Source organism: Bubalus bubalis, chromosome 11 (genome assembly GCF_019923935.1).
Source record: "Bubalus bubalis isolate 160015118507 breed Murrah chromosome 11, NDDB_SH_1, whole genome shotgun sequence".
Classification (NCBI taxonomy): domain Eukaryota; kingdom Metazoa; phylum Chordata; class Mammalia; order Artiodactyla; family Bovidae; genus Bubalus; species Bubalus bubalis.
The window spans coordinates 99,699,161-99,721,806 of NC_059167.1; the positions used below are offsets into that span (position 1 = coordinate 99,699,161).

The 22,646-nt window shown below is 40.9% G+C and overlaps 1 protein-coding gene and 1 pseudogene across 2 annotated transcripts in view; both read right to left on the reverse strand.

Annotated features, from left to right (window-relative positions):
- Window positions 1–22,646, reverse strand: part of KCNN2 (potassium calcium-activated channel subfamily N member 2) — a 583,536-nt gene that overhangs the window by 430,925 nt on the left and 129,965 nt on the right. The gene's annotated exons all lie outside the window — the stretch shown is intronic.
- On the reverse strand, window positions 6,909–9,767 carry LOC102408828 (annotated as a pseudogene).

A 22,646-nucleotide genomic window follows, 5' to 3' on the forward strand; every position in this document is an offset into this window, starting at 1 on the left:
CACTCCAGTATTCTTGACCAGAGAATCCCATGGACAGAGGAACCTGGTGGACTACAGTCCACGGGGTCACAAAGAGTCAGACACGACTGAGCACACTCACACCTCGCATACCACATTAATTGTGCAATGACACACCACTTGTTCAATTGGTGATTTTAACTCAGATGATGAGACTGAGAGCTGACTTCATTAATCTCCTTACTTATATGAAGAATTATTAAATGAAAGATTCTAGGGAGCTGCTGGTCATTTTGAATAAGAAGAAATGCCTTAAAGGGAAGCAAGAAAGAACTGGACTAGACATGAGAAAGAACTTCAAATTGATTAGATGTTGAGAATATTCCAAGTAATGGTCATAAAATGGTCCTATCAGATACCTTCAAAGCAGAGAAAAACTTTTTTAAAGTTTTACAAAATCCTCCAAGGAGACTATCTGCAATGGTTCCATAAGGTTCCTGCCTGTTCACTGAGACTTGATTGAGTCCCAATTCCCTCTGCTTCCTTAGGAGTGCATTCCCTGTCTCAGAATTTGAAATCAAAATATCAAACAATTCAGATGTTGATTAATTAAATTCTGCCTTTCAAATTTTCAGGTATTAAAAAAATTATCCAATAAGAGGAATTATTTTCTCTGCACTAAGGATGGAGCGAGGTGCCATTGCCACATACACACTGCAAAGCAATATGCCCTCACTCTCAGGCACAAAACTGGTATTACTTATATTTTCAAAAATCATTTTGATATTTGGCAAAACTAATACAATTATGTAAAGTTTAAAAATAAAATAAAATTTAAAAAAAATAAAAAATAAATAAAACTTTCCATAATAAAAAAAAATTTATTTTAATTCAGTTCTGGGAAAACGTTTAATATAGATTCTTTCCCTTCTCCATCCACACACTCATTTGCATTTTCAGTTTCTAGGTTTGTAATATATAGAAAAAATACTATTTAAATGTATAGTCCTTTGAGATTAACTGCTTTCTTCAGTTTACATATTTACAGAGAAATGGTCCAGGCCCAAAGTCACTGTAAATAATTGGTGGGAAAAAAGATCAAATTAGATCAATGTGTTTTTGCCAAAGCCCATGTGGCCCAGAAGCTGTTTTTAGATGTACATGGCATTGTGTTCATCTATTGCTCTGTATTTCTCATTCTGTGCTCATCTCTGGGTGATATCATTCATGCCCAGGAATTGTCAAGTGTTATCAAGAAGACCTACAGCCTTTACTCTGAATGCTGGACTCATCTAGCAACTGCAACCTGATATTTCCTTTTGGACATTTCAAATGCCTCTCAAAATCCACCAATTTAAACTTTAACTCATGAACTGCTCCTATGTCCTCCTCTGCCAAAACGCACGGCCTCCTCCAGGGATGTCTGCCTCAGGGACGAGAACTACCATCCACCGTGCTGTGCAAACCACAAAGCACTGTCCCATTAGGGCCTGCTGATCGACATGTCCTAAAATATCGTTCACACTTGTTTTCTGTATTTCCAGTGGCTCCACTCTAGTCCAGCCTACGTTATCTGTTTCTGCAATACCCATCCTACTGCTCTCCCTGAATTCATGCTTGCCTCCTCTTCAGTCCGTTCTGGACTCTGTAGGCAAAGTGATCTTCTAAAACTAAAATGTCTCTTCCATCCTGAAAATGTTTTAGGAACAATAAAATCCTCAACAGGGCATAAAACAATCTTTGTGACCAAGCCCATTCCTCTGCTATGGCCCATAATCAGGATATGTGTCTCCTGCTCTGTGCCCTATTACAGCCCTAGGTTTGCTATGTGTCCATGATATGTCCACTGATAAGTCTGACGCTTCACTAGACTAAACAATCTTAAAGGTGGGAATAATGTGCATTTTCCTCAGTCTCATGCTAGAAGTAACACAGTTCATAGCACCAATAGATGCCCCACAAATAACTTTTCAGTGGGTGATGAACAGGTGACCTTTTATTGAAGGGTAAGTAGCCCTCTGGAGAAACAATTTCAGAAAGATACAGATTCAGGATATTACTTTCCTATGGAACTCTATCTCTCCCAGAATATTTGAAATTCCAAGACTAAGGCACAAGGCCTTTTATTCCACTATTTGAAAGAAGGCTTAAAATAGAAAAGCCCTTGGGAGCTGGGGGAAATATATTTAGGCCCTGGAGACAGTATGTCAAAGAGAGAAAAAGGGAAGCTAAAAGGGAGGCTCCTTCCCTTGCAATCTCCCTGGGGCCTCAGAGGAGTTACCAGACAACAGATCAGGGTGTTTCTAAAGCTCCTTCTCCTTATAACTGTGGATTTAATTTCATTCCAGTTTCTAGACTCAATGCTGTCCAAGGGCAAGAGAAATTGAAGGACTTGGGAATCTCAAGCACTCCAGAATTCAGCTAAGCTTGTCTTGACCTTGTAATTTAGGCATAAGATCTGTGATTCTTTTTTTTTTTTTTTTTTTAAGGAGAAAACCATGCTTAATTGAAAAATAAAGCAATGCATCTGAGATAAGACTCTGTTTAACAACATAAATTGTAATTGCTGAGGCCTGTTAAGTGGTACTATGAAATTTAGGTATAAATTATCAACACAGTTTCTTCCCTTACCCCAATTCAGCCATCTGCATATTAAAAACAAGGACTGTCTCATTAATTTGAACTGTGTACCTGTAAAGCCAATCCCTATTCCCAAACAACTGATCAAAGGATGGGAAGTTTTAAACAAAGATTTCCATATTGAGGAGCTCCCAGATAACAGCAAAGAAAGTCAATATTTTCCTTATGAAAAACTTACATGAGGGAGAGGGTGGGATGATTTGGGAGAATGGCATTGTAACATGTATAATATCATATAAGAAACGAATCGCTAGTCCAGGTTCGATGCAGGATACAGGATGCTTGGGGCTGGTGCACTGGGATGACCCAGAGGGATGATATGGGGAGGGAGGTGGGAGGGGGGTTCAGGACTGGGAACATGTATACTCCCGTGGCAGATTCATGTTGATGTATGGCAAAACCAATACAATATTGTAAAGTAATTAGCCTCCAATCAAAATAAATAAATTTAAAAAAAAAACTTACATGAAAGACACATAAGACAATAAATGATATTTAACTAATCCACAAACCTTAAAACACAATTTCATCAAAATGACCTCTACAATTTTCCTTTAAAGACATTCTCAAATCTCAGAATGGTTTAACTTGACATACTGGAAGTACTACATTTTGAAAGAAAGTACTAAAGTTATTGACAGAATGTGGTCCACTGGAGAAGGAAATGGCAAACCACTTCAGTACTCTTGCCTTGAGAACCCCATGAACAGTATGAAAAGGCAAAATGATAGGATACTGAAAGAGGAACTCCCCAGGACTGAAGGTGCCCAATATGCTATTTGAGATCAGTGGAGAAATCACTCCAGAAAGAATGAAGGGATGGAGCCAAGGCAAAAACAACACCGAGATGTGGATGTGACTGGTGATGGAAGTAAAGTCCAATGCTGTAAAGAGCAATATTGCATAGGAACCTAGAATGTTAGGTCCATGAATCAAGGCAAACTGAATGTGGTCAAACAAGAGATGGCAAGACTGAACGTCAATATTCTAGGAATCAGCAAACTAAGATGGACTGGAATGGGTGAATTTAACTCAGATGACCATTATATCTACTACCGTGGGCAGGAATCCCTTATAAGAAATGGAGTAGCATCATAGTCAACAAAAGAGTCCAAAATGCAGCACTTGGATGCGATCTCAAAAACGACAGAATGATCTCTGTTCATTTCCAAGGCAAACCATTCAATATCACAGTAATCCAAGTCTATGCCCCAACCAGTAATGCTGAAGAAGCTGAAGTTGAACGGTTCTATGAAGACCTATGCTGCTGCTAAGTCGCTTCAGTCATGTCCGACTCTGTGAGACCCCAGAGATGACAGCCCACCAGGCTCCCCCGTCCCTGGGATTCTCCAGGCAAGAACACTGGAGTGGGTTGCCATTTCCTTCTCCAATGCATGAAAGTAAAAAGTGAAAGTGAAGTCACTCAGTCGTGTCTGACTCTTAGTGACCCCATGGACTGCAGCCTACCAGGCTCCTCTGTCCATGGGATTTTCCAGGCAAGAGTACTGGAGTGGGGTGCCATTGCCTTCTCCAATGAAGACCTATAAGACCCTTTAAAACTAATACCCCAGAAAGATGCCTTTTTCATTATAGGGGACTGGAATGAAAAAGTACAAAGTCAAGAAACACCTGGAGTAACAGGCAAATTTGGCCTTGGAGTAGAGTGAAGCAGGGCAAAGGCTAATAGAGTTTTGCCAAGAGAACACACCAGTCATAGAAAATCCTCTCTTCCAACAACACAAGAGAAGACTCTACACATGGACATCACCAGATGGCCAACACCAAAACCATATTGATTATATTCTTTGCAGCCAAAGATGGAGAAGCTCTATACAGTCAGAAAAAAAACAAGATGGGGAGCTGACTGTGGCTCAGATCATGAACTCCTTATTGCCAAATTCAGACTTAAATTGAAGAAAATGGGGAAAACCACTAGACCACTCAGGTATGACCTAAATCAAATCCCTTATGATTATACAGTGGAATTAAGAAATAGATTTAAGGGACTAGATATGATAGACAAGAGTGCCTGATGAACTATGAATGGAGATTCTTGACATTGTACAGGAGACAGGGATCAAAACCATCCCCAAGAAAAAGAAATGCAAAAAAGCAAAATGGCTATCTGAGAAGGTCTTACAAATAGCTGTGAATAGAAGAGAAGCAAAAAGCAAAGGAGAAAAGGAAAGATATACCCATTTGAATAAAGACTTTCAAAGAATAGCAAGGAGAGATAAGAAAGACTTCCTTAGCTATCAATGCTAAGAAATAGAGGAAAACAATAGGATGGGAAAGACTAGAGATCTCAAGAACATTAGATATACCAAGGGAACATGTCATGCAATGACAGGCTCAAAAAAGGACAGATATGGTATGTATCTAACAGAAGCAGTGGCAAGAATACACAGAAGAACTGTACAAAAAAGATCTTCACGACCCAGATAATCACAATGGTGTGATCACTCACCTAGAACCAGACATCCTGGAATGTGAAGTCAAGTGGGCCTTAGGAAGCATCACTACGAACAAAGCTAGTGGAGGTGATGGAACTCCACTTGAGCTATTTCAAATCCTAAAAGATGATGTAGTGAAAGTTCTGCACTCTATATGCCAGCAAATTTGGAAAATTTTGCAGTGGTCACAGGACTGGAAAAGGTCAGTTTTCATTCCAATCCCAAAGAAAGGCAATGCAAAAGAATGCTCAAACTACCACACAATTGCACTCATCTCACATGCTACTAACATAATGCTTAAACTTCTACAAGCAAGGCTTCAACAATATGTGACCTATGAACTTCCAGATGTTCAAACTGGTTTTAGAAAAGGCAGAGAAACCAGAGATCAAATTGCCAACATCTGCTGGATCATTGAAAAAGCAAGGGAGTTCCAGAAAAAAACATCTATTTCTGCTCTATTGACTATGCCAAAGCCTTTGACTGTGTGGATCACAATAAACTGTGGAAAATTCTGAAAGAGATGGGAATACCAGACTACCTGACCTGCCTCTTGAGAAACCTATATGCAGGTCAGGAAGCAAAAGTTAGAATTGGACATGGAACAACAGACTGGTTCCAAATAGGAAAAGGAGTACGTCAAGGCTGTATATTGTCACCCTGCTTATTTAACTTATATGCAGAGTATACCTTGAGAAATGTTGGGCTGGATGAAGCTCAAGCTGGAGTCAAGATTGCCGGGAGAAATATCAATATCCTCAGATATACAGATGACACCACCTTTATGGCAGAAAGTGAAGAAGAACTAAAGAGCCTCTTGATGAAAGTGAAAGAGGAGAGGGAAAAAGTTGGCTTAAAGCTCAACATTCAGAAAACTAAGATCATAGCATCTGGTCCCATCACTTCATGACAAATAGATGGGGAAACAGTGGCAGACTTTGTTCATTTGGGCTCCAAATTCACTGCAGATGGTGATTGCAGCCATGAAATTAAAAGATGCTTACTCTTGGAAGGAAAGTTATGACCAACCTAGATGTCATATTAAAAAGCAGAGACATTACTTTGCCAACAAAGATCCACCTAGTCAAGGCTATGTTTTTTTCTGGGTGGGAGTTGGACTATAAAGAATTGATGCTTTTGAACTGTGGTGTTGGAGAAGACTCTTGAGAGTCCCTTAAACTGCAAGGAGATCCAACCAGTCCATCCTAAAAGTGATCAGTCCTGAGTGTTCATTGGATTGACTGATGCTGAAACTGAAACTCCAATACTTTGGCCTCCTAATGCTAAGAGTGGACTCATTTGAAAAGCCCTGATGCTGGGAAAGATTGAAGGCAGGAGAAGAAGGGGATGACAGAGGATCAGATGGTTGGATGGCATCACCGATTTGATGGACATGAGTTTGGGTAAACTCCAGGAGTTGGTGATGGACAGGGAGGCCTGGTGTGCTGCAGTTCATGGGGTCACAAAGAGTCATACATGACTGAATAACTGAACTGAATGTAAGATAAGGACAAAAGGGATTCTCTTTTCAGCATTACAAGATAATATTGTAAGTTTTAACTTTTAACTTATCAAAATAATTTGTTTTTAGATGACCCACCTTTATTTTTCAATTAAAAATGCTAAAACAATAGACTGAACTATAGGCTTCCCTCATAGCTCAGTTGGTAAAGAATCTGCCTGCAATGCAGGAGACCCCAGTTCAATTCCTGGTTTGGGAAGATCTGCTGGAGAAGTAATAGGTTGCCCACTCCTGTATTCTTGGGCTTCCCTTGTGGCTCAGCTGGTAAAGAATCCACCTGCAATGCTGGAGACCTGGGTTCAATCCCTGGGTTGGTAAGATCCCCTGGAGAAAGGAACGGCTACCCACTCTAGTATTGTGGCCTAGAGAATTCCATGGACTGTATAGTCCATGGGGTCACAAAGAGTCGAACACGAGTGAGCCACTTTCACTTTCAATTTTATTAATATATACATCAACTTATTGAAACAGTGACTTCATAAAGTTTTCTCCTTGAAGATAGCACTTTCAGGTACAAAGATGCAGACATCTACAGCCTTCAGATGTTTATTTTAAAAAATTCTTCAACAGCATTTTGATAGCTAGTTTCCTCATCTAGCTGAAGATTCACAAATTCTCCGTAATCAAACTGATGTCTTTTGATTTAGATGACTAACAAAATTTCTAGTAATCTGGCTAGATCTCCCCAAGGAAGAGATACACAAATAGGACACATCCCAGGAACCATCCTGAAAGGTGATCACTGCCACAGTGATCCAGGAAATGCTCTCTCATATTTGATTCTTGACACAAAGGACACTTAAAAGTGGGATGCCCAGAAGAGCTTGTATTCTCTTGGTAAGATTCTGTGTTATCAGATGTGGATGTTTCACTCTTATTACTGTTCCCTACTTGCCAGGAGCCGGCATATTGCATATTGAGTGAGGATCTGTAATAGCTCAACTGGAATTCTATCACTGCCAGGAGCCAGCGTGAGGCACTCCGCCCATGACAAAGGTCATGAGGAAGGAGGCTCGGCATATGCAAAGGCGGGATCGAGCCTCAGGAGTCCCCCTGGAAATTCTCGAGCATCTACCCCCAAAACCAGAGTCTGCCTACTTTCTGCTTTGTGCTTTCACCTACACCTCTGACTTTACAGGGGGCTGTCTCCCACTACCTCTCTCTGAAAAAGAGTTAGCTTACAGCTCCAGTTAATAATTCTTGGATGTGACAGTGTTTAACCTACAAACTCCTTTGGAAATCCTCTAGCCTGCCTGAATAGGTTTTTCCGGCCACATGTGATTGTTCAGAGCCTCCCAACTGTGAGAGGCAGGAGATGTTCTAAACTGCCTAAACACAGATTCCTTTGAGTAGTTAAAAGATTGATTAGAAATTGTATTGGTGAAGGGTTTTTTCACTTGTTGGGCCAATGTTTGCTGCTAAGTCTCCATACTCCTTACCTACTGTGTCCTTGGCAGTGTATTGATTGATATAATGGGTGTATAGAAATGTAAAATGCAGCTTTGTCCAATGCTTTTTGGAAGGCTGGTGCCTGACTTTGGAATAATCACCTTTAGAGAAAAATAAGTTTCCTAAAATGTTAACAGGCCTCCGGGCCAGAAGATGATGTCAATCACCTGAACTTTTGCATATGATAAGTTTGCAGGAAGAAAGCCTGGCTTGCTGCATGACTCTACCCCTTCCCCCATTATCCTCTATGCATAACTTAAGGTATAAAAACTACTTTGGAAAATAAAGTGCGGGCCTTGTTCACTGAAACTTGGTCTCCCCATGTCACTCTCTCTCCCAAATTCTAGCTGAGTCTCCATCTGGAGCGCGGAACCCACCATGCTTGCTAATTATGCCTGGGCTTCTAAGATCCGACTGGGGAGGCCTCAGTGTCTCCTCTCCTTCGGGAGAACGGAAGGATGCCTGCGGCTTACGTAAGTGGTGCAAACTTCTTGTCTTGAAGTTTTATTGGTCTCCCGCGTAAACCAAGCTACTCAGCCTCTTTTCTCCACTGAATTTTCCTACTGAGCTATCCTCATTCTATTACTCTTTGTATCCTTAATTAACGTGTAATTAAGCAATTGTTTCCTGACCCTCGCCTATGCCGTCTCTCCTTCGAATACCTTGGATCAGCTGGGGCTGGACCCCGGCACCTACTGAATCTTGAGAGATCTGCAAGTTTGGAATGACAAAAGAAACAAACACCATATTCATCTCGATACTTCTTATGAGATTTGTAATGATGTCTCATGCAATAGAATTGAATCTGTTTTGCACAGCATCTGCAGCTACCAGAAAATTTCCTCATGATATTTTCAAGGTCTAAGGCCCATTCAGGACACACTCTTTCTATCCTAGTTACATTTCCATGACAGAAGGAACAGTTTATTCCACTTTCTCTCATTGCAGTCAGGAAACATTTTCTACAGAAAATGTGCAGACAGGTCGCGGTATACATGGGGGTTATGAACACCTCCTGACAGACAGGGCAAAAGAAAACATCCTTGATATAGGATGAGGCTTCAGAGAGCTCCTCACCCATGGTGGGGTATGGGGATGAAGGAAACCACAGGGGCAGTGGCCAAAGTAGTGGTGACCAGGGTTCTGACCCCCTGCATGAACCCTGATATCTATGACTCTTATCCCAATCCTTCTGTTTGAAATTTCTGCCCTAATGCTAACAACTGGTGCACAATTGTTATTTCTAAGATCTATGTCTTTTATATCTTGTCCAGTACTGTCTGCTTCCTTGTGTCCCTCCAAGTTCAAGATCTGCAGTACTGGTAGAAATCCCACCCCTTGACAGAATATGCTTTGTAGTTTCTAGTTAGTCGCTCAGTTGTATCCAAATCTTTGCCACCCCAAGGAATATAGAATGCCAGGCTCCTCTGTCCATTGGATTTTCCAGGCAAGAATGCTTGAATGGGTTGTCACTTTCTTCTCCAGGGGATCGTCCTGACCCAGGGATCACACTTGCATCTCCCACTTGCAGGAAGGTTCTTCAGCGCTGAGCCATCTGGGAGCCTCGAGAGGACATGGCAGAAGCTGGCAAGTCCTTGGTGGCGAGTTTTTGCCCCAACTGCCTGGATTCTCTACTCCTCTGCTCTGTCTGGACATCAGTTCAGTTCAGTCGCTCAGTGGTGTCCGACTCTTTGCAACCCCATGGACTGCAGCACGCCAGGCCTCCCTGTCCATCACCACCTCCTGCAGTCTACTCAAACTCATGTCCATTGAGTCTGTGATGGTATCCAAACATCTCATCCTCTGTCTTCCCCTCCCCCTCCCACCTTCAAGCTTTCCCAGCATCAGGGTCTTTTCCAGTGAGTCAGCTCTTCGCATCAGGTGGCCAAAGTAGTGGAGTTTCAGCTTCAACATCAGTCCTTCCAATGAACACACAGGACTGGTCTCCTTTAGTATGGACTGGTTGGATCTCCTTGCAGTCCAAGGGACTCTCAAGAGTCTTCTGCAACACCACAGTTCAAAAACATCAATTCTTTGGCACTCAGCTTTTTTCACAGTACAACTCTCACATCCATACATGACTACTGGAAAAACCATAGCCTTGACTAGATGGACCTTTGTTGGCAAAGCAATGTCTCTGCTTTTTAATATGCTGTCTAGGTTGGTCATAACATTCTTTCCAAGGAGTAAGCGTCTTTTAATTTCATCACTGCAGTCACCATTAGCAGTGATTTTGGAGCCCCAAAAAATAAAGTCTGTCACTGTTTCCCCATCTATTTCCCATGAAGAGATGGGACTGAATGCTATGATCTTAGTTTTGTGAATGTTGAGTTTTAAGCCAACTTTTTCACTCTCCTCTTTCACTTTCAACAATAGGCTCTTTAGTTCTTCACTTTCTGCCATAAGGGTGGTGTCATCTGCATATCTGAGGTTAATGTTATTTCTCCTGGCAATCTTGATTCCAGCTTGGGCTTCATTCAGACCACCATTTCTCATGATGTACTCTGCATATAAGTTAAACAAGCAGGGTGACAATATATAGCCTTGATGTACTAGTTTCCCTATTTGGAACCAGTCTGTTGTTCCATGTCCGGTTCTAAATGTTGCTTCTTGACCTGCATACAAATTTCTCAAGAGGTAGATCAGGTGGTCTGGTATTCCCATATCTTTCAGAATTTTCCACAGTTTGTTGTGATCCACACAGTCAAAGGCTTTGGCATAGTCAATAAAGCAGAAATAGATGCTTTTCTGGAACTCTCTTGATTTTTCAATGATCCAGTGGATGTTGGCACTTTGATCTCTGGTTTCTCTGCCTTTTCTAAATCCAATTGAACATCTGGAAGTTCACAGGTCATGTTCTGTTGAAGCCTGGCTTAGAGAATTTTAAGCATTACTTTGCTAGTTTATGAGATGAGTGCAATTGTGCAGTAGTTTGAGCATTCTTTGGCATTGCCTTTCTTTGGGATTGGAATGAAAACTGACCTTTTCCAGTCCTGTGGCCACTGCTCAGTTTTCCAAATTTGCTGACATATTGAGTGCAGCACTTTCACAGCATCACTTTTTAGGATTTAAAATAGCTCATCTGGAGTTCCATTACCTTCACTAGCTTTGTTTGTAGTGATGCTTCCTAAGGCCCACTTGACTTCACATTCCAGCATGTCTGGCTCTAAGTGAGTGATCATATCATCGTGATTATCTAGGTCATGAAGATCTTTTTTGTATAGTTCTGCTTCTTCATATCTTCTGTTTCTGTTAGGTCCACACATTTTCTGTCCTTTATTGAACCCATCTTTTCATGAAAAGTTCCCTTGGTATCTCTAACTTTCTTAAAGAGCTCTCTAGTCTTTCCCATTCTATTGTTCTCCTCTAATTCTTTGCATTGATCATTGAGGAAGGCTTTCTTATCTCTCCTTGCTATTCTTGGAACTCTGCATTCAAATGGTGTATCTTCTTCCTTTTCTCCTTTGCCTTTCTCGTCTCTTCTTTTCATAGCTGTTTGTAAGGCCTCCTCAGACAACCCATTTTGGTTTTTTGAATTTCTTTTTCTTGTGGAAGCTCTTGATCACTGCTTCCTTTTCAATGTCACAAACCTCCTTCATAGTTCTTCAGGCACTCTATCAGACCTAATCCCTTGAATCTATTTGTCACCTTCACTGTATATTCATAAGGGAGCTGATTTAAGTCATACCTTAATGATCTAGTGGTTTTTCCCACTTTCTTCAATTTAACTCTGAATTTGGCAATAAGGAGTTCAAGATCTGAGCGACAGTCAGCTCCTGGTCTTATTTTTGCTGACTGTATAGAGCTGCGGCGGCAACCGGGAGGAGCTACCCGACACCCGAGGCCAGGGGCCGTGGCTGGGAGGACCAACCCCACATCCAAGGAGCGGTGGATGCACGGGCGCAGGAGGGCATAGAGGAGCTATCCCACGTTGAAGGTCAGGAAGGGCAGTGGTGAGGAGATACCCCTCGTCCAAGGTAAGGAGCAGCGGCTGCGCTTTGCTGGAGCAGCCGTGAAGAGATACTCCATGCCCAAGGTAAGAGAAACCCAAGCAAGACGGTAGGTGTTGCAAGAGGGCATCAGAGGGCAGACACACTGAAACCATACTCACAGGAAATTAGTCAATCTAATCACACTAGGACCACAGCCTTGTCTAACTCAATGAAACTAAGCCATGCCCGTGGGGCAACCCAAGACGGGCGGGTCATGGTGGAGAGATCAGACAGAATGTGGTCCACTGGAGAAGGGAATGGCTCAAAATTCTCCAAGCCAGGCTTCAGCAATACATGAACCATGAACTTCCTGATGTTCAAGCTGGTTTTAGAAAAGGCAGAGGAACCAGAGATCAAATTGCTAACATCCGCTGGATCATGGATAAAGCAAGAGAGTTCCAGAAAAACATCTATTTCTGCTTTATTGACTATGCCAAAGCCTTTGACTGTGTGGATCACAACAAACTGTGGAAAATTCTGAAAGAGATGGGAATACCAGACCACCTGATCTGCCTCCTGAGAAATTTGTATGCAGGTCAGGAAGCAACAGTTAGAACTGGACATGGAACAACAGACTGGTTCCAAATAGGAAAAGGAGTCCGTCTAGGCTGTATATTGTCACCCTGCTTATTTAATGTATATGCAGAGTACATCATGAGAAACGCTGGACTGGAAGAAGCACGAGCTGGAATCAAGATTGCCGGGAGAAATATCAATAACCTCAGACATGCAGATAACACCACCCTTATGGCAGAAAGTGAAGAGGAACTAAAAAGCCTCTTGATGAAAGTGAAAGAGGAGAGTGAAAATGTTGGCTTAAAGTTTAACATTCAGAAAACGAAGATCATGGCATCTGGTCCCATCACGTCATGGGAAATAGATGGGGAAACAGTGGAAACAGTGTCAGACTTTATTTTTGGGGGCTCCAAAATCACGGCAGATGGTAACTGCAGCCATGAAATTAAAAGACGCTTACTCCTTGAAAGGAAAGTTATGACCAACCTAGATAGCATATTGAAAAGCAGAGACATTACTTTGCCAACAAAGGTCCATCTAGTCAAGGATATGGTTTTTCCTGTGGTCATGTATGGATGTGAGAGTTGGATTGTGAAGAAAGCTGAGCGCCGAAGAACTGATGCTTTTGAACTGTGGTGTTGGAGAAGACTCTTGAGAGTCCCTTGGACTGCAAGGAGATCCAGCCAGTCCATTCTGAAGGAGATCAGCCCTGGGATTTCTTTGGAAGGAATGATGCTAAAGCTGAAACTCCAGTACTTTGGCCACCTCATGCAAAGAGTTGACTCATTGGAAAAGACTCTGATGCTGGGAGGGATTGGGGGCAGGAGGGGAAGGGGATGACAGAGGATGAGATGGCTGGATGGCATCACTGACTCGATGGACGTGAGTCTGAGTGTACTCCAGGAGTTGATGATGGACAGGGAGGCCTGGCGTGCTGCGATTCATGGGGTCGCAAAGAGTAGGACATGACTGAGCAACTGAACTGCACTGAACTGATAAAGCTTCTCCATCTTTGGCTGCAAACAATATAATCAATCTGATTTCAGTATTGACCATCTGGTGATGTCCATGTAAATAGTCTTCTCTTGTGGACCACAGCCTCGTCTAACTCAATGGAACTATGAGCCAAGCCATGTAGGGCCACCCAAATGGACCAGTCATGGTGGAGAGTTCTGACAAAACGTGTTCCCCTGGAAAATGGAATAGCAAACCACTTCAGTATCCTTGCCTTGAGAACCCCATGAACAGTATGAAAAGGCAAAAAGTTAGGACACTGAAAGATGAAATCCCCAGGTCGGTAGGTGCCCAATATGCTACCATAAATCAGTGGATAAATAACTCCAGAAAGAATGAAGGGATGGAGCCAAGGCAAAAACAACACCGAGATGTGGATGTGACTGGTGATGGAAGTAAAGTCCAATGCTGTAAAGAGCAATATTGCATAGGAACCTGGAATGTTAGGTCCATGAATCAAGGCAAATTGGAAGTGGTCAAATAGGAGATGGCAAGAGTGAACGTCGATATTCTAGGAATCAGCAACTTAAAATGGACGGGAATGAATTTAACTCATTCCAATTGAGTAAATTTAACTGGGTGAATTTAACTCAGATGACCATTATATCTACTACTGTGGGCAAGAATCCCTTAGAAGAAATGGAGTAGCTATCATAGTCAACAAGAGTCCAAAATACAGCACTTGGATGCAATCTCAAAGACAACAGAATGATCTCTGTTCATTTCCAAGGCAAATCATTCAATATCACAGTAATCCAAGTAATGCACCAACCAATAACACTGAAGAAGCTGAAGTTGAATGGTTCTATGAAGACCTACGAGACCGTCTAGAACTAACACCCAAAAAAATGTCCTTTTTATTATAGGGGACTGGAATGCAAAAGCAGGAAGTCAAGAAATACCTTGAGTAACAGGCAAATTTTGGCAAAGGCAATGGCACCCCACTCCAGTACTCTTGCCTGGAAAATCCCATGGATGGAGGAGGCTGGTGTGCTGCAGTCCATGGGGTTGCTAAGAGTCAGACACAACTGAGTGACTTCACTTTCACTTTTCATTTTCATGCATTAGAGAAGGAAATGGCAACCCACTCCAGTGTTCTTGCCTGGAGAATCCCAGGGACTGGGGAGCCTGGTGGGCTGCACTGAGTCAGACATGACTGAAGCCACTTAGAAGCAGCAGCAGTAGCAGCAGCAGCAACAGGCAAATTTGGCCTTGGAGTAGAGAATGCAGCAGGGCAAAGGCTAATAGAGTTTTGCCAAGAGAATGCACTCATCAGGACATTAAGGAGGTCCTTTTTTGAACCATACTTGGACTGTTATCAGATGGCGGTCTATTACTCAAATCCTTCTTCCTGACAGTCTCTACTCCACATGAATGTGCAGGTCTAATATCAAATACTGATTCCTCCCTATTTGTCACACATCATTGATTTTATTTGTCCTATTCAGTTATATCATCACTCTCTAGGCTGAAAAGCAGAGACATTACTTTGCCAACAAAGGTCCATCTAGTCAAGGATGTGGTTTTTCCAGTGGTCATGTTTGGATGTAAGAGTTGGACTGTGAAGAAAGCTGAGTGCTGAAGAATTGATGCTTTTGAATTTGGTATTGGAGAAGACTCTTGAGAGTCCCTTGGACTGCAAGGAGATCCAACCAGTCCATTCTGAAGGAGATCAGCCCTGGGATTTCTTTGGAAGGAATGATGATAAAGCTGAAACTCCAGTACTTTGGCCACCTCATGCAAAGAGTTGACTCATTGGAAAAGACTCTGATGCTGGGAGGGATTGGGGGCCTGAGGAGAAGGGGACGACAGAGGATGAGATGGCTGGATGGCATCACTGACTCAATGGACGTGAGTCTGAGTGTACTCCGGGAGTTGGTGATGGACAGGGAGGCCTGGTGTGCTGAGATTCATGGGGTCGCAAACAGTAAGATACGACTGAGCGACTGAACTGAACTGAACTGAGGCTAAGAAGATTGAACAAAGTGCTTCTTTGGAGAAGAGATGCTAGGATGGCCCCAGTTAACCCCTCCTCCCGATATCCCATGTCCTGTACAATCTCCTTAGCCTGAGTGTTGGCAAGACCTGTGATTTATTTCTAAGCAGGGGAAAAAGGCAAAGTGGATGAGAAGTCATTTCCTTGATTATGTTACATTCAACTGTAACTTCCTTCTTGTCGGATAACTTTCTCTACTGATTCTATCCTATCCACTGATTTACTCACCGTTGGTTTTGACTACGTAAATTGCCCAATGCAGTATCCTACATGAGAAAGAACTCAGGGAAGCCTTCAGCTAACAGGCAGCAAGGAGCTGATATTCTTCAATAAGGAAATGGAAAAACAAGCTCTAATATATCCATATGATAGAATACAATTCAGCAATTTTAGAAGAGAATGAGGTATCAACTCACTTAAAGACAGGGGAGATTCTTAATTGCATTCAGTATTGGTGACTGAAAGAAGTCAGTCTCAAAGGCTATGTACCGTATAATTCTGTTTGTATAATGTTATCACAAATAAAAACTGAGACAGTGAACAGGTCAGTGATAGGTGAAGATTTGGAGGGGGGAGCTGTATAAGTGAAGCAGAAGAGATTTTTTGGTGCAGTTCAACTATATTGTATTATACTGTAATGGTGTATACATGATCCTACACATTTGTCAAAACCCATGGAATTTTAGAGGGGACTGAATTTTAAAGTATGCAGATTTTTAAAAAGTCATTTAGGAGTCCAGGGAATCCCAGAATGGAAATGCAGACTGTGACAAAAGAATATGCTTTCCAAATGTATACAACTGTGGGAATTAAGGCAATAAAATACAGACCTAAGTAACTTTGGAAACAAGCAGAGTTTGTAAGACTAAAGACAAAAGGAACTACACATAACCACTGTCCTCTAGTCTAAGGATATAGACAAACACATCTGAAATCACTATTCATGTATACCAGAATCAGTCAAGTGAATGAATAGCTGATGATAGAAGCCAGGTTTCTCACTGCTTAAGTGAGAGATCACAGAAAAACACTAAGAAAAGCCTAGATTGATCCATGTGATACCGAATTACATTTGGATGCATAGGAATGAACTCATCTTTAGCTTAGTACAGATATAGCTGGATATCTAGAACGAGGTATGTGTACGTTCATAGGTTCAGATACACACACATCTGGAGAAGGAAATGGCAACCCACTCCAGTACTCTTGCCTGGAAATTCCCATGGACGGAGGAGCCTGGTAGGCTACAGTCCATGGGGTCACAAAGAGTTGGACACAACTGAGTGACTTCACTTTCTTTCTTTCTATACACACACATACTATATTGTTTTGTCTACTAAATGGATCTGATAGCAATAACAAAACATCAGCTATAGATTTCTAATTATATCCTCCAATAAAAGGCACCAGGGCTCCCTGGAGAAATGGAGATTGAGTGGAGATGGAAACATACAAGATGAGCATTTTATGATGCCAGAACATAAGGAATTGCTAAATAATAGTAACAGTGACTATTACATAATAGGATTATACTAGGGGGACAGGAGGCAACTGAAGGAGTGCCCAATGTCCAAAGCTGGAATAATTAAGAGCAAAATATCAGAGTAGTACTGGCTTGTAAACCAAAAGATACAGTAAACAAACATAAACATACAGGAGGCTATACTGATATAACTGAATGAATAAATGACAATCAAACCAATTGTGCAGAAAATTCCAAATAATCGAGGTGGATACTCTACCTTTAAGGAGATGGGAGGATAACTTTATACTCCCTGAAGTATGAACTGACACAGTAAATTTCTTCCAATGAGTATGGTATGCAAAAGAGAAAGGAATGACTACAGTGGAGAAACCTGACAAACAGCACCTTAAGTCAGATGATTAACATCAACAAGAAGTCATGGTAACAGGATGCACCTTTGATATGAGGTGTTCAGATGGACACTTTACCTTTGTGATCATCCTCCCCAAATCCCATAAACACAGTCTAACTTATAAAAAAAGAAATGCCTACAAAACACTGGTCTAGTACTCCTCAAAACTATCAAAGGAGTAAAAAACATGACAAATTCTGAGAAACTGGCACAGTCAAGAGAAGCTTAAGGGTACAGAGGAACTAAATATGATATCTTGGATGGGCTCTGGGATAGATAAAGAAGACATTAGGTAAAAACCAAGAAAATATCAGTAACATATGGACTTAATTAATGATACTGCACCAGTATCGGTTCATTAATTATGACAAATGTACTATACTAACATAAGATTCATTGGAAACGTCTCTGATGCTGGGAGGGAGTGGGGGCAGGAGGAAAAGGGGACGACAGAGGATGAGATGGCTGGATGGCATCACCAACTAGATGGACGTGAGTCTGAGTGAACTCCGGGAGTTGGTGATGGACAGGGAGGCCTGGCGTGCTGCGATTCATGGGGTCGCAAAGAGTCGGACATGACTGAGCGACTGAACTGAACTGAATATAAGATATTACTAACATGAGAAACTGAGTGTGGGGTCTATGGAAGCTGTATTATCTCTGCAATGTCTCTGTAAATCTAAATCTATTCTCACATAAAAAAGATAATTTCAAAACAAGATAAGCCAGACACTGGCAGAAAATACTAGCAGTGTATATGTGTGATAAAGAAGTTATTCACAATATTTTAAGAACTCTAAAATTCAACAATTAAAAACAGTTCAATTTTTTAAATGGTCTAAAATCTTGAACAGATACTACCAAAAAAAAAAAAAAAGTATGTGAGTGGCCAGAAAGCACAGGACATGGAACTCAGCATCACCAGCTTGAGGGGATGCAAGTTAAAGCTATCAGGAGATGGTGCTTCACAGCCCTGGGATAGGTCAAAGGGAGAAACCACCACCAAGTACTGATGAGGATGCGAGGCAACTGCAACGCCCGGCCACTGATGATGGGAGGGCAAGATAAACAAACCACTTGGGAAAGCTCTTTGACAATTTATTATAACTTTAAATGGATACCTGCCTTATGATCTAATGGCAGAAAGCAAACAGGAACTAAAGAGCCTCTTGATGAGAATGAAAGAGGAGGGTGAAGAGCTGGCTTAAAACTCAACATTCAAAAATGTAAGATCATGGCATCTGGTCCCATAACTTCATGGTAAATAGAAGGGTAAAAAGTGGAAACAGTGACAGATTTTATTTTCTTGGGCTCCAAAATCACTGTGGACAGTGACTACAGCCACGAAGTTAAAAGATGCTTGCTCCTTGGAAGAAAATCTATGACAAATCTAGACAGTGTATTAAAAAATGGAGATATCACTTTGTTGACAAAAGTCTGTGTAGTCCAAGTTATGGTTTTTCTAGTAGTCATGCATGGATGTGAGAGCTGGACCATAAAGAAGGCTGAGCACTAAAGAATTGATGCCTTCAAACTGTAGTGCCGGAAAAGACTCTTGAGAGTCCCTTGGACAGCAAGATCAAACCAATCAATCCTAAAGGAAAACAAACCTGAATATTCATTGGAAGGACTGATGCTGAAAATGAAGTTCCAATACTTTGGCCACCTGATGTGAATAGCTGATTCATTGGAAAACACCCTGTTGCTGGGAAAGATTGAGGGCGGGAGGAGAAGGCAACAACAGAGGATAAGATGGTTGGATGACATCACCAACTCAATGGACATGAGTCTGAGCAAACTCTGGGAGCTAGTGAAGGACAGGGAAGCCTGGCGTTCTGCAGTTCATGCGGTCGCAAAGAGTCAGACACGACTTAGCGACTCAACAACAACAATCTTATGATGGAGCAGTTTCACTACCATTTACCCAAGTGAATGAAGACAAATGTCCACAAAATATTTTATAAGATTTCTAAGACATTTAGAAGACTGTTGACTGAAGTTTTAACTAAAAAGGTCCCAAAGTAAAAATAATCTGTCAGCTGATAGAACTGATAAACAAATTTTGGTCTATTCATTCAATGACATATTGCTCAATTTAAAAAACAAACAAACAAAAAATAAACTACTGACGCATGCCACAAGATCAATGAATCTCACAAACATTATGTTGTGACACAGAAAACTGAATACCCCTCCAAAAATATAATTATTCCTTTCACATCAAGTTCAAGAAAAAGGAGAAGCAATCTGTTAAAGAAGTAAAAAATGTGCTGGAAATTGATTGGAAGAGGGCACAAGGGAACTTTTAGTGTAATGAAAATATTCTAAATCTTGATAATGTTGTTGAATACTTGGGCAAAACTTGCCAAATTATAAACTTAAGTTCTGTACAGTTCACTGTGCGCACATTTTGCCTCAATTAAAAAAGACAAGAGACACTGTGAACAATTTTATGGAGATAAATTGGACAATATAGATGAAATTAATTTCTTCCATCTGGAAAACAGCCCTTAGCAAACCACGGATAGTGGCAAACCACAAATCTAACAAAGTGTTGCTAACCAACAAACAGAAAACATCTTACTGGTGTAATATAAAAACCTTTCCTTTTGAGTTTTCCCCTATTACCATATTTACAACAAGAAGTTCTGCTAAAAACCAGGTCTATTCAACACTACCCTGGAGAGCCTATCTAGAAAAAAGAAATACAAGGTATAAAGACTAAGGCTATTGGATAGTCTATATACAATATTAGAAAATAAAATTTCAAAACAATATAATGTCTAATAGCTTTAAGTTTCCTTAAATAATTTATAATAAATCTAATGAAAGAAATGGAGATACTACTGTAAAATATCACTAAGAGAAATTAAAGAACTAGATAAATGAAGTATTTTATATTATATCATATTACATTCAAGAATAAGAAAACTCAATATTGTTGTTTTCATCTGATACCAATTGATACATACGTTCAATGTGGTGGTAGTGGCTTAGTTGCTAAGTTGTGTTTGACTCTTACCACGCCCATGGACTGTAACCTGCCAGCCTCTGTCCCTGGGATTTCCCAGGCATGGATACTGGAGTGGGTTGCCATTTCCTCCTCCAGGGGATCCTCCTGACCCAGGGATTGAGCCCAGGTGTCCTGCATTGGCAGGCAGATTCTTCTACCAGGGAAGTCCACATTCAATTCTAAACAAAATTCCAGCAGTTTTACTTTGGGTGGAAATTGGCAAGCTCATTCTAAAATGCACGTAACACAAACTATGAATACTAGAAAAGGAGATAATGAGAGAACAAACTTGAAACACTGCTTTATTGGCATCCGTCAGTTCAGTCGCTCAGTAGTGTCTGACTCTTTGTGACCCCATGAACCACAGCACGCCAGGCCTCCCTGTCCATCACCAACTCCCAGAGTCCACCCAAACCCCATGTCCATTGAGTCAGTGTCCCCTTCTCCTCCTGCCTTCAATCTTTCCCAGCACCAGGGTCTTTTCCAATGAGTCAGCTCTTTGCATCAGGTGGCCAAAGTTTTGGAGTTTCAGCTTCAGCATCAGTCCTTCCAAAGAATATTCAGGACTGATCTCCTTTAGGATGGACTGGTTGGACCTCCTTGCAGTCCAAGGGACTCTCAAGAGTCTTCTCCAACACCACAGTTCAAAAGCATCAACTCTTAAGTGCTCAGCTTTCTTCACAGTTCAAGTCTCACATCCATACATGACCATTGGAAAACCACTGCCTTGACTAGACGGACCTTTGTTAACAAAGTAATGTCTCTGCTTTTTAATATGCTGTCTAGGTTGGTCATAACTTTCCTTCCAAGGAGTAAGCATCTTTTAATTTCATGGCTGCAATCACCATCTACAGTGATTTTGGAGCCCAGAAAAATAAAATCAGCTACTGTTTCCCCCTCTATTTTCCATGAAGTGATGGGACTGGATGCCATGATCTTTGTTTTCTGAATGTTGAGCCAAAAAAATGTTGCTTTAAAACCAACTTTTTCACTCTCCTCTTTCACTTTCATCAAGAGGCTGTTTAGTTCTTCTTCACTTTCTGCCATAAGGGTGGTGTCATCTGCATATCTGAGGTTACTGATATTTCTCCCAGCAATCTTGACTCCAGCTTGTGCTTCCTCCAGCCCAGCGTTTCTCATGATGTACTCTGCATATAAGTTAAATAAGCAAGGTAACAATGTACAACTTGACGTACTCCTTTTCCTATGTCCAGTTCCTATGTTGTTCCATGTCCAGTTCTAACTGTTGCTTCGTGACCTGTGAAAGATTCTTAAACAAGAGAGAAGTAGCATCAAGCACAAACAAAAAGGTTGATAAGTTGGATTCCATTAAAATATAAAACATCTGTACATCAAAAGTTACTGTTAAGAGAATAAGAAGATATACCACAAAGTAGAAGATGCTTTCAATACAGATATCTGAATAAAGACTTATAGAATATATAAAGATATTGTATAAATCAGTCAAAGAAAGCAGGTATTTTTAAAGAGTTAAAGTACAGAACAGGAATTTCACCCCCCAAAAATATTCAAATGACCAATAAACAAATATAAAGATACTTAATTTCATTAGTCATCCAGGAAATTTAAAATAAACTAACAATAAAATCTGTTATGCACCTGCGAAAACAGTTTAAAATAAAACAGAACAATGCCAAGTGTTTGTGAGGATGTGGATGGAGTACCAACAACTCTCATATATTGCTGTTATGATTTTAAATTATTACAATAATTTTGAAATTCATATTATCACTTGGGAAAACCTTTTGGCAACTCAGTATAGACCAAAACTGTACATATGTAAATCCTATGTGCTAGCAATTCCATTCCCAGAGATATACTCTACACCAATGAATGTACATGTACAACAGAATACTTGTAAAAGAATCCTTATTTCAGCATTCTTTCTAATTTAAAAAACTCAGAACTGGAGGCCCGGCGTGCTGCAGTTCATGGGGTCGCAAAGAGTCGGGCACGACTGAGCGACCGAACTGAACTGAGGACTGTAGAATGTATAAATTGTTAAAAAAAAAAAAAACAATTCAAGCAATGGAATATCACATGGCAATGAAAGAGATCAAAGCACTGCAACATGAAACATCTATAAATCTCACAGACATAATCTTGAGCTAAAAAGGGCAAACATAGTAGAGTCCATTTTCTAACGTTCCATTTATATTAAGTTCTAAAACAGACAAACCAATGCATATTGATAG